Source organism: Protobothrops mucrosquamatus, unplaced genomic scaffold, assembly GCF_001527695.2.
Source record: "Protobothrops mucrosquamatus isolate PMUCROS unplaced genomic scaffold, P.Mucros_1.0 scaffold1515, whole genome shotgun sequence".
Classification (NCBI taxonomy): domain Eukaryota; kingdom Metazoa; phylum Chordata; class Lepidosauria; order Squamata; family Viperidae; genus Protobothrops; species Protobothrops mucrosquamatus.
In genome coordinates this window covers 32,479-43,721 of record NW_015387687.1, presented here as the reverse complement: position 1 = coordinate 43,721, position 11,243 = coordinate 32,479, and the positions used below count along the sequence as shown (strand labels likewise).

At 39.4% G+C, this 11,243-nt stretch overlaps 1 protein-coding gene across 1 annotated transcript in view; it reads right to left on the bottom strand.

Moving 5' to 3' along the window:
* FAM3C (family with sequence similarity 3 member C) overlaps positions 1-9,651 on the bottom strand; it is a 33,514-nt gene extending 23,863 nt beyond the window's left edge. The window contains exon 1 of the mRNA XM_015822274.2: positions 9,558-9,651. The gene's annotated coding sequence lies outside the window, so the exon portion shown is untranslated. The remainder of the gene's footprint in view (positions 1-9,557) is intronic.
* Positions 9,652-11,243: the final 1,592 nt, after the last annotated feature.

Here is an 11,243-nt window from a genome sequence, read left to right as displayed (position 1 = left end):
TGGAATTGGTTTTAGATAAACCATTTCTTTGCCAACGCACTGATTTCCAAAACTGAGCATGTGAAGTTCTAACAGTTTCCCTTCTTCTTAATAATTTAGTATTTTTATTTTCGTTGTCCACATTACTTGGAAATATAGCTTTTATAGATTAATTTCATTTTTTCTTTCCTCTACTTACTATTGTCATGAATACGCTTGGAGAGAGATGTCTGGAATATTTAATATTGGCTAAATTAAAAATAACTAAAATATTGGGAATTTTATACATCAGATTCCACATACTGTACAACTCCAAATTATCATGAATTTATCTAATCTTTTCAAGATATTCAGCATATAATCTAATACAAATATGGAGATTGACAACATTTAATCTATGCTTCTAATACATGAAAACCCTTATTTAAAACTTCCATTTTGAAGTATTTCAAGTATATAAATCAATCTAAGAACATGTAAATCCAGACAGCTGCGGTATTGGCAATTATTTTTTTGTTAGGCTTGTATCGTATCTTTAGCAAATATTTATTCTAAGTATTTATTATATAATGCAATAATGCTTGGAATGTAATACATCCAATGCTTTCCTTTGAACTTTCATCCTGAACTTTTTGCTATAAAAAGCACAGCAGAGGCCTTTAGTACTTTGACCTACCTACAGCAGTTCTGAAGTGCAAACCACATCTGTAGGTTTGCAGGATCCTCATCCCTGATTGAACCACCTTCCTTTTAGCTATGGGTGCCACCAAGAGAGCCAAGATGGATACACACAACACAGCACAAACCCATTCATGATAAATCAGAATTCAGGATTCTACCATAACATCATACATGAATGTAGTTACTCTAATTCTGGATTCTTTCTCCACTGATGTTTCACAAGTGTCTTGGGTTGTTAAAAAAAATAATCAAAAGAAAAGAAAGAAATATCTCCTTTAAACTGTTCATCACTGTGATTGGCCACAATAGACCGATGGTAGATAGACAGGATTCCCATGAACCCTAACCCTAACCTATATCATTTCAGACAAATCAATGTCCAATCTCTTCTTAAAAATGTCCAGTGTTGGAGCACTCATAACTTCTGGAGGTGTTCCACTGATTGTTTTGTTAGGAAATTTCTCCTTAGTTCTAGGTTGGTTCTGTCCTTAATTAGTTTCTATCCATTGCTTCTTGTTCTGCTTTAGGTGCTTTGGAAAATAAGTTGGCCCCCTCTTCTTTGTGGCAGCCCTTTAGATATTGGAACACTGCTATCAAAAAAGAGTGGAGACAAACCCTCATGAAGTTGTTTCTAACATCTTAAGGCAAACAGGTTTTTCCCTAGGGTAAATGTTGAGAGAAGAGATGTGGCTACATTAAGAAAGTGGACAATACCGATCACATAAGCCAGTCAATTTATATACAATCAGATTTGTTTTATCTGACTAAGTAGTACAAATCCATCCATGAGTAACTAACAATGCAGAAAGCTCACAATTCTGTTTTAAAAGTTCTTAGCCATTGTCTGAACTGGCTGAACTACAAACACAAGAATAAACCACAAGGTTGCACAAACAAATGTCTGACAAGTGAAATTGGTATATTGATATATACAGAAAGCACACAAGCTCAGGACGTATTCCATACTGAACCAAATATAAGTGAATATTATCTAGGACTCTTATGAATTATGCTAGACTATGAAGTGAACATTTGGTTAAAGTCAGAATATAAAATAGGATAAGCCATCACTGAAAATAAAACAGTTCATTTTCTGTATTTTATGAATGGCATAAAAACACAAATATATACAGGCAATAACTGCCATCCTTAAAAAGTATCTGTAGCTTCAGTATTTAAGATGTTGAAGTTTAAAGAATACAACACGTCAGAAGAAATATATATTTAGCAGCGGATGTAATAACAGTTACATCATAAGACTTGGCCTTTCCCATAGGAAAAAAATGTCTTAATTGCTGGTGCAGGTGGAAGGAAGTATGCATACAATATATATGGCATGAACAGCAGAAATACCCCTTAATTGATCAAAACAAGGATGCACAGTGAAGCTTTTGCAGCCCATCAGAGAATTAACAAGTCAGGTTTCAGTTTGTGGAACCATTAGTTTGCACAGGAAATTACAAGGTGCTTGAAACATTCAATAAAGTATATTCTTTTCAAAATCATGCTTGCTAACTATACCTACTTCTTGGTACAGTAATTAAAAGGTAACAGTGCACCAGAGAACACGTATTATGGAAATTGACTGAATTTATACCCCTAAGTGTGGAAAAAATGGAAAATGAAAGAAGACACAAAGCTCTAAGCCATTTTCTCATAAGTTTGAAAGTTCAAACACCACTGGATCAATCAATTTCTTCCACTGACCCATGTCCCATTATTATACTGAACAGCCATGATAATTTTTAGGTCATGGTCTCCCTCTATTTCACTTGATGTCATTAAGCTGTTCTTAAAACATCAGCACATGTTCACTACCACTTGTAAAATCCAACTTAACCTTTCTTTTCTTCCATTCAATTGTGCCTGATTCCCAGAGACTGCCGGGAGAAGTTCATATAGTTTTCTCGTCAAGGTTTTCAGAAGTGGTTTGCCATTGCCTCTTTCCTAAGAGAAAGTGACTGGTCTAAGGTCACCCAGCTGGCTTTATGTCTACACAAGACTGGACTCAGTCTCCCTATTTCTAGCCTGAGGCCTTAACCACTACACCAAACTGGCTGTCTTAACATAACTAACATAGAATGGTATGAAGAGAGCTGTTGAATAAAACCAAATATTTAACTTCTATTGTGTTCCTGAGTAACTCAAGATATGCCAAGAAAGCATCTATATGCAGGACATTAACATAATTGCAGTCTCCTGTTCATGGTGTCTATCCTCTGGCACTGAGAGGTATGACAACTTTAATTATGGTGTAAATGTACAATCATCACAATTATTACCATCCAATATTAGCTTTCTCTCTCGTATTATTATAGATCTGAAATTCTGAAAGATAGAATGAGGTAGAAAGGCAGTTCATATTTATGATTAAATGAAGAGTGAACCTTTTGTCTGAAATGGTATAGTTTCCTGCCTGAGCAGGGAGTTGGACTAGATGACCTCCAAGGTCTCTTCCAACTTATTATGAAACAAAGCATGAATGCTCACAATCTATCTTTCTATAAGCCAATTTAGATGCAGTTTCTCTAATTCTTCTGGAAAGAGAACGTTATTCATACAAATGTGCTGTGTCAAACACCCATCTTGAATGCTTTGTGAGGCCAAACTGAATATGTTCCTTGAACTCAGATTGATCATGCAATCAGAGTCACTTAGTTTTTCCACATGTGGGAAAGGAGACCTAACTTTTGAGACTCTTCACTCATGTTGTATCTACTCGATAATCAGTTTCCCCTTGAACAACCTTTGGAGCCCGATTCTCATGAAGCTGAAAATCCTTCTTTTTCCATACTGTACTGAAGCACCCAATATAAGATTTAATTATGATAGTGTTTAGAATTGTTTAACTGATATATAAATGGCTGTACATTGATAACAATTTGTTTGTATTATGTTATAATTGTTTGCTTGTACTGAGCACATGCCAGTAAATAAAAATATTACTACTGCTGCTTGCATAAAAAAATGTAAGAACCAGGTTCAATTAAAAAAGTGTTTAGTCAGTGAAAATTTGCATATTGCTGCTTCCTAAATCTTGCTCTGGAAACTTTACAACTGCAAAGTCATATACTGTATATATAGCTTACAAAAGTCAATGTGGTGCATGATGCTGGTCTAGGAATGGAGACACCCACAGTCTAGTCCTTCCTGAGGCATAGATACCAGCTGGGCTACTCCATCCTTCTCTGCCCAAACTGGAGTCAGGATTTGCAGCAAGGTGTCTGGTAATGCCACATGCCCCCCTCCCCCATCACACATGAATAGCTTTGTTGTAAGAACTAGAGTAGCATTAAACAAAGCAAGTGCTAAGAACAACATATACACAACTTGTGATACTCCAAAATTGTCTTCATTTTGAGGACATTATATAATGTATATAAAGCTGCATTTTACGTATTTGTATCAACTGCAAGACAAAAAATGTCTATATGTAGGCTTGTCGTTATTATGATTATCATTAGTGATTACTCTATCGAAGAACATAGGTTGTCATCAGTAATGGCCATTTTCTATCTGGCCATTCTGACTTACATCTCTAAGAGTAACATGTTAAAAGAGCTCTTTTCCATACAATCTGAGAGGGATATGAAACTGCACTCACATTTTATCAATAAATAATTCCAAAAAAATAATTCCAAAAAAATAATTCATCGAGCTTCACACATTTAGTTCTTCCAAATGCTGAGGATCTGAATCTTGAAATTAAATGTAATTTTGGAAGTGATGTTTAAAATAAAAGGATCATTGGAAGAAAAAAAGGAACAAAGTAACAAAGCTCTGCAAAGGACTGTTGTCACACTATAAATTGGTGGTAGAGTGGGTCAATATGATACTTTTGATCTACCAGGATCTGTACAAAAGAGCTAATGACAAACTGCATATAGGCAGATGTGGTTGTATTGTATCAGTATGTGTTCTTTTGAAGCTGAAACAACATAAGGGTTTAAATCTTCAAATATTCTTAAAACCTTCATGTATTAAAACTTCCTATTACTCACTCTAATGATTATGGCTTTATTCAGACATAGATGCAATTATGAGAAGAACCACCACAGGTCAAGCAACATTCTTCAATCTGATGTCTTCCGGGTATTTTAAATTGTATTTCCCCATATCCCTAATCACTGTCTATGCTGATATTTTTCAAGTAAGCAATGCTTCCTTCTTCCTCTATTTCAACTCAAGATCATGTGCAATCATGCGCTAATCAATATTATAGCAATAACAATTACTTTAAAAAAGCACCTTCTTCAGAGAAATCCTTGTAGTCGAGACTTGAATATACCCATCCAAACTGCATGGTGGCTACTTTCAAAAATGTTATTGGAAACATGGAAAAATTCTGTATAAATTAAACAATTATTCTATTCAATGTATTTCCTTCTACTAGCAAGGAAGGAAACTACATGAAATATTCAAGGTGTTTGATGTACAAATCTGCCACATTCTCCTTTGGTCCAAATACTTTCACCTAACCTTCTGTCTTAAATGTCAAGAAGCTTGAGTGAAAGAAGGAAAATTATTAAGTTGCTTGTTGCTTAAATGCCAAATATGAATTTACATGCCTGCAACCATATAATTGTCCATAGGTCCAGTGCAGAACAAGAGCTAAAAACTTCCTATACAGATTATATGTTTAATTTCACAATAGGAATGACAAAAGAGTATCTACAGAATAAGGAATACGAAAAATCATGGCCATCACATTACACTTTATAATAGTTCCAAGACACAAAAAGATCCATGCAAAATACTCACTATAGATTAGTATAAAGATTCTGAAGCAATACTTTTGCAATTGTTTCAGTGACCTAATATTAAGATACATAAATTACAAAAAATAAGAATTTTATAAGGATAAAAAATGAAACTTCATGAAAAATAAATGTCAACTGACAAATTGTTAAGTTATTTATTAAAAAGCTGACATTTTCATCAAGCCTGAAACATGAAAAGAGTAGCCCTCTCAGCAAAAAAAAAGCAGTGGGAGCATCTCTGAAAAATTATAAAATGCTAATGCATTGCCATGGTGCAAAAGATATACCTTTTTCAAAATGCCAAATGTACAATAAATGGAATTCAAGTACACCATGTCATTTTTTCAGGTGTTATAATTTGAAAACAGGAGAGGAACTGGTTTTCCTTCAATATATATACCTCATTAAGCTGGAGGCACATGGAAGACCAGAGACTTCATTAAAAAGGTAGAGAGACATTTAAAAGAAGTAATTTGAAGAAATAAATGATTGTGATGATAAGGGAATTTAAAATAACAAAGCTCCATAACTTGCAATTATATTTGCTCCATCAGTGCGGATAGGGTAAGTGTATTCCTTCCCTTAAATAATGCCATTTTGTAGGTCCTCGGAAGCATGCCTTTTCTGTTGCAGTCCCTGCCTTATAGAACATCTTCTCCCCTGTGATCTGACCGGCCCCATCCCTTCCATCCATCAGGAGAGTATCTAAAATTCAGATATGTACTTCAATGAACAGTGTGTTCATTATGGGGGAGGTATTTTGGGGGCAGTTTGCAATGGAGATGGTGCTGAAAAACAAGAGGAAATCACATTGCTCCTTTTTGGTGCCATGCACCAAAATTTAAAGGGCCACAAAAGAAGGTTATAAAGCTAGAAAGTAGGCCAGGTCACTATCAAATTCCTACATAACCATTAAAAAGGCTTGCCAATTACTCATGGTTTAGGAATCTGTCATCCATCTAATCTGGCCCTAGGACCTTAACAGGTCTATAAATTTTAATAGCTGTAGACAAAGCATTAGCAATATATGCAGAATTGCCCAACACACATATTTCTCAAAGGAACAGACATTCTCCCCCACCCCAACACTGAAACACTTCAAATACCGGTACTTTGTGGCAGAAGAGAAGAAAGGGGTAGGACAAATATAAATGGCTGGCACAGCCTAAGAAAATAAAAGAAATACAACGGTGGAATATATACTTCCCCAACCTTGTGACCTTTAGCAAAGTTAAGTGTCAAGTGTTCAGTTCCACCCTTTAGGCTGGAAAAAATTCTGCCTGGCAGCAAGAGCAGCCACCACTAGTCAGCATTAAGAATAAAGATTAGGTAAACCAAGGTCTAACTCAGTGGTTCTCAACCTATGGGTCGCGACCCCATTTGGGGTCGATCGACCATTTCACGGGGGTCGCCAAGCAAGGTTGTCCGCCATTTTTTCCCCTTTTCCGGCGGGTGCCTTACCTCCCTTGAGCTGGGCCAGCTGGTGGGCGGCCTGCTCCGTCTCTGCCGCTTGCCAGCTACGCCTCGGCCGGCGCAGGAGGCGGAACCACGCATGCGCGGCGCTCCCGGGCAGGGAAAGTCCTCGACTTACGACCGGTTGGGTAGTCCTCGACTTACGACCGGTTTAGTCCTCGACTTACGACCGGTTTAGTCCTCGACTTACAACCGGTTGGGGGTCGCGGCATTAAAAAGGTTGAGAACCACTGGTCTAACTTGTTATAAGGCAGTCTTTATGGTTTCGGGAGTATCAGATGGCCTACTTCAACCGGAGGTGAAGTTTGGTGAAGGATAAGAAAGAAACAAGACAATGATGGGGAAAAGTGAGATACACAAAATCAACGAAATGGAGATTGATAGACTCCCTAAGTTTATTAGAGCAGATAAAATCACAATTACAAACCTCTTGGATTACTAACCTGACAAATTTTGACAGTTTCTTGTGCAACAGGAGAACAAGTTAAAAAAAGAGCTGGTCAAAGAATCATGGACATAGAAGCACAAAATGATATAGCCACTGTTAATAAGGCTGGTAACTTGAAATAGCTGAGTAAATATAAACATACTTTTCAAATAGACAGCTATTTAAAGTTACAATTGTCAAAACATCTTAAGGAGATATTTGCATGAGCGAGATTCAAACAGCTTGATACAATGGTCAGATATGGGAGATTGGACGTATCTGCATTTGCGGAGTGGTAGAAGACTTGGCTCACATATTATTTGATTGTTGTTTGTATAAGAGGGTGAGAGACAGGTACATAGGTTCATATATTAAACAAATGACCCATTGGGAACCCCATATTAAAACCTTATGTGTGGCCGGAAAACAACATTTAACACAAGCGCAGTACTTGAGCAAAATGGTTTGGCTGAGATCGACATATGTGGGACTGATTGGGGTAGATTGTACGGGTGATACTGAAATATAATTTTCTTATTTTACTGATCTATATATTAAATTATTTTACTCCAATTTCATTTTAAATTATTGTTTTTATAGAATTTTATTAATAATTTGTGTTTTGAACTCTATATTTTGATATGGCCTATGGGCTAATCAATAAACTAACTAATCTGAAAAAAAAGTGAGATACCAAAGTTACACTGTACAGTAGTCCTTAGCTTACAACCATGCGTTTAGCAACCCACAGCTACAATGGTACTGAAAAAAGTGACTTACAGTCTCACATGACTGCCACAGCCTCTCACACAGTCATGTGATCAAAATTTGGGTGCTTGGCAACTAGCATGTATTTATGACAGCTCAAGCATCCCAAAGTCATGTGATCACTGTGAATTTTCCAGCTAGCATCCCACAAGCAAAGTCAATGGGGGAAGCCAATTTGCTTAACGACTGCATGATTCTCTTAGCAACTGCAATATTTTGCTTAACAACTGTGGCAAGAAAGGTCATAAAATCGAGTGCGCCTCACTTAACCATCTTGTTTAGCAATGTAAAATTCTGTAAATCGAAAACAATCAGTAATAATATTACGCTGGCAGCTAAATAAGTTGCATGACCCTTTGTGCTGTGCCTAAAACAGAGGGAATTTTTACAATTATATTACTTCAGCTTTCTTTAGCTTTACAGACCTGTGAAGGTCATAAATATGAGAACTGGTCACACAATTACTTCATCACCACAAGGATTACCCATACAGAAAATTGAAAATTCACTTTCATGAATCCAAGAGCAGTAGGAGCATAAAGATAATTAGATCGTGCTAATCTGTCTGGGTATGCAACAACTCTAACCTTGTGACAGCATACATTATACTCTTCAGTGCCTGGGAAACAAGGTAAGTTTTTAAAAATCCACCCTATCAAGTGCCTGGCAAAAAAAAGAAGATAAAGAATGTCATTTTACAGGAGAAATGTCAGTGCTCAAAATGGCAAGAAACAGCGTCCTTCCCACTAAAATTCCAAATTTCTCATTCCAGATGGACAAGAGCGAGATGAGGCTACTTCCTGGCTGAGGAAATGCCCTCCACACATCCTTAGATACGCACCCTGCATGCCACTTCATGCGTCTTGCTGCAAAACCTGAAGTGCACGCCGAGAAACTTGTACTTTCCTTTTAACTACGCTGCACAGTGGAGCATGAAGCAGGCCAGGGACACACACCGTTAAACACAAGTACGCGCTTATGGCAGCTAGGAAACATTTCCCATTTGACATTAGAGTACTACTCTATTGCAGAGACGGAGATCTGTTTAAGGCCGAAGGGTAAAACGCGCTACCCAGTCCGTTTCAACCCGAGTACCTGACTGCAGGCAACCCCAGAGGCAGCCTGAGAGATTCACATTGTTTTTCTGAGCCGAGCAAATGTCCTTCACCGGGGGTTTTACCGAGAGAGAGGAAGGCAGTGGGACTCGGGTCGAGGGACCGGAAACTAAGCGACAGCTTAGAGAAACGGCGCAGGGAGAGAAGAAAAAGGTGCCGGTGCAAATACGTGGGAAACGGGCATAGGCGCCCAAGACAAGCCAGAGGGTGATACAGCTGGGGGCAGAGAAGGGGACGGAGAGGAAACGGCTTGCTTGCAAGAGCAGCCAAGGGAAAAGGGGACGTGGGAAGGGACCGTCGCGCAGCAGAGCTAGAGGCAAGGCTCGCTCGCTCGCGCAGTCCAGGGCGCCTCACCTGCGATCTCGGGCAGCCCAGCGCAGCGAGTGCTTCGTCGTCAGCCTTCTTCCCCTTTTCCCCGCCCCGTCGGCGCCTGCGCTTTGGAGACTCCCCGGCCGAACCCACGCGGCGGCCGAGTAGGAAGCGTCAGAAGAAAGCCAACGGGATCCCGCGTGCTCCGGGCAGCTCCCTCTGCCGCTGCCGCCGCCGCTGCTGCTCCCCAAGTCCAGGCGGGGAAAGTGCGCCGCCCTCTAGCGCTGGAGGACCGGGAACCCCGGCTGAGCTCGAGGAAGAGGTCCTGTAATTTTTTGTGAACTGGGGGTGGGGGTGGAGCCCGTGCCGAAGTTCGCCTTCTTTGCCGCGTGTGAAATATTGCGAAAGGAAAAAAAAAAAAAAGCTTCTGGGCGTGTGCTGAAGGCCGGGTGGACAAGCAGGAATGAGAACTCTGGAGCTGCGGTTGCCAACTAACCGGACGAGCTATTCCGTCACAACGATTAGGAATTTGCAACGCGTAAGCGGCTCGCTTCCTTGTTAATTATGCCCCGCCGAAGGCCCCTGGGTCAGGGGTAGGCAACCTTGGCTCTTTTATGATTCATGGACTTCAACTCCCAGAATTCCTGAGCCAGCGTAGCTGGCTCAGGAATTCTGGGAGTTGAAGTCCATGAATCATAAAAGAGCCAAGGTTGCCTACCCCTGACCTGGGTTATTGTGGGCTTAACCATTCATCGCGTCATAATGTGCAAACACACACCGTTCAGGAACGAAGGCTGCAAAATGCTGCTTGGTGACGATGTTAACGTTGGATGTGTCCCTAAGTACATATTTGCGGAGGCTGCATATTGCTGGAGATAAGTTTCGACGAACTTTCAATACAAAAGAACATCTGTAGCCTCAGAGTTAAGCCTGGTGCTCTGAGCTGGGTTGCTTGCAGACAGTTCATTAACCCGACTAGATGGCGTCGCCAGTGCAACCGAATGTCAGGAAGCAACACACACACACCCCGCTCCCTCGTCCAGATGATGTTACCTAGTCAGGTAGTGAAAGGTCTGCAAGCAAACAACCAAGCTCGGAGAGCAGCGGGGACTCCACAGTTCAGTGACTTTTTAAGTGGAGCTTCACAATATGGCAAATCAGTAGCCTTGTGCAGAATGAACTCAATTGGTCACAAGTGAGATGGGAGACCTCAACTGCCGCCCATAGGCGGGCTGGGGGAGGGGATGTTTAATCCAAAGATTCATTTAATCCAGGGGTCAGCAACCTTAAACACTCAAAGAGCCACTTGGACCCGTTTCTCACAAAAAAAAAAACACCGGGAGCCACAAAACCCTTTTGACATCTAAAATGAAGATAATGCTGCGTATATCGTTTTTTTATGTTTATGCTATGTATAAAAAAACTATAGTGTGTTGCATTTATGAAATCAATGAACTGCTACAGAGAAAACAATTTTTTTATTTCTGCATGCAACAAAAACATTTTGAACTCCGACGCTGGGTTGAAGGTTATTTTCGAATAAAATAATGTCTATTTGAGTCTTCCTCGTATTTATGAAATAAAAAGCCAAACTTAATTAAATTCAATTAGTAGTGAAAGCAAATGAATCTGCCCACATAGCTTTAAACAGTTCTGTTTTCTTCTGAAACTTTTATTTTCTTTTATTTTCTATATCAATGGTTGGTCTACCAGGGGTCGAAAAGCACAATA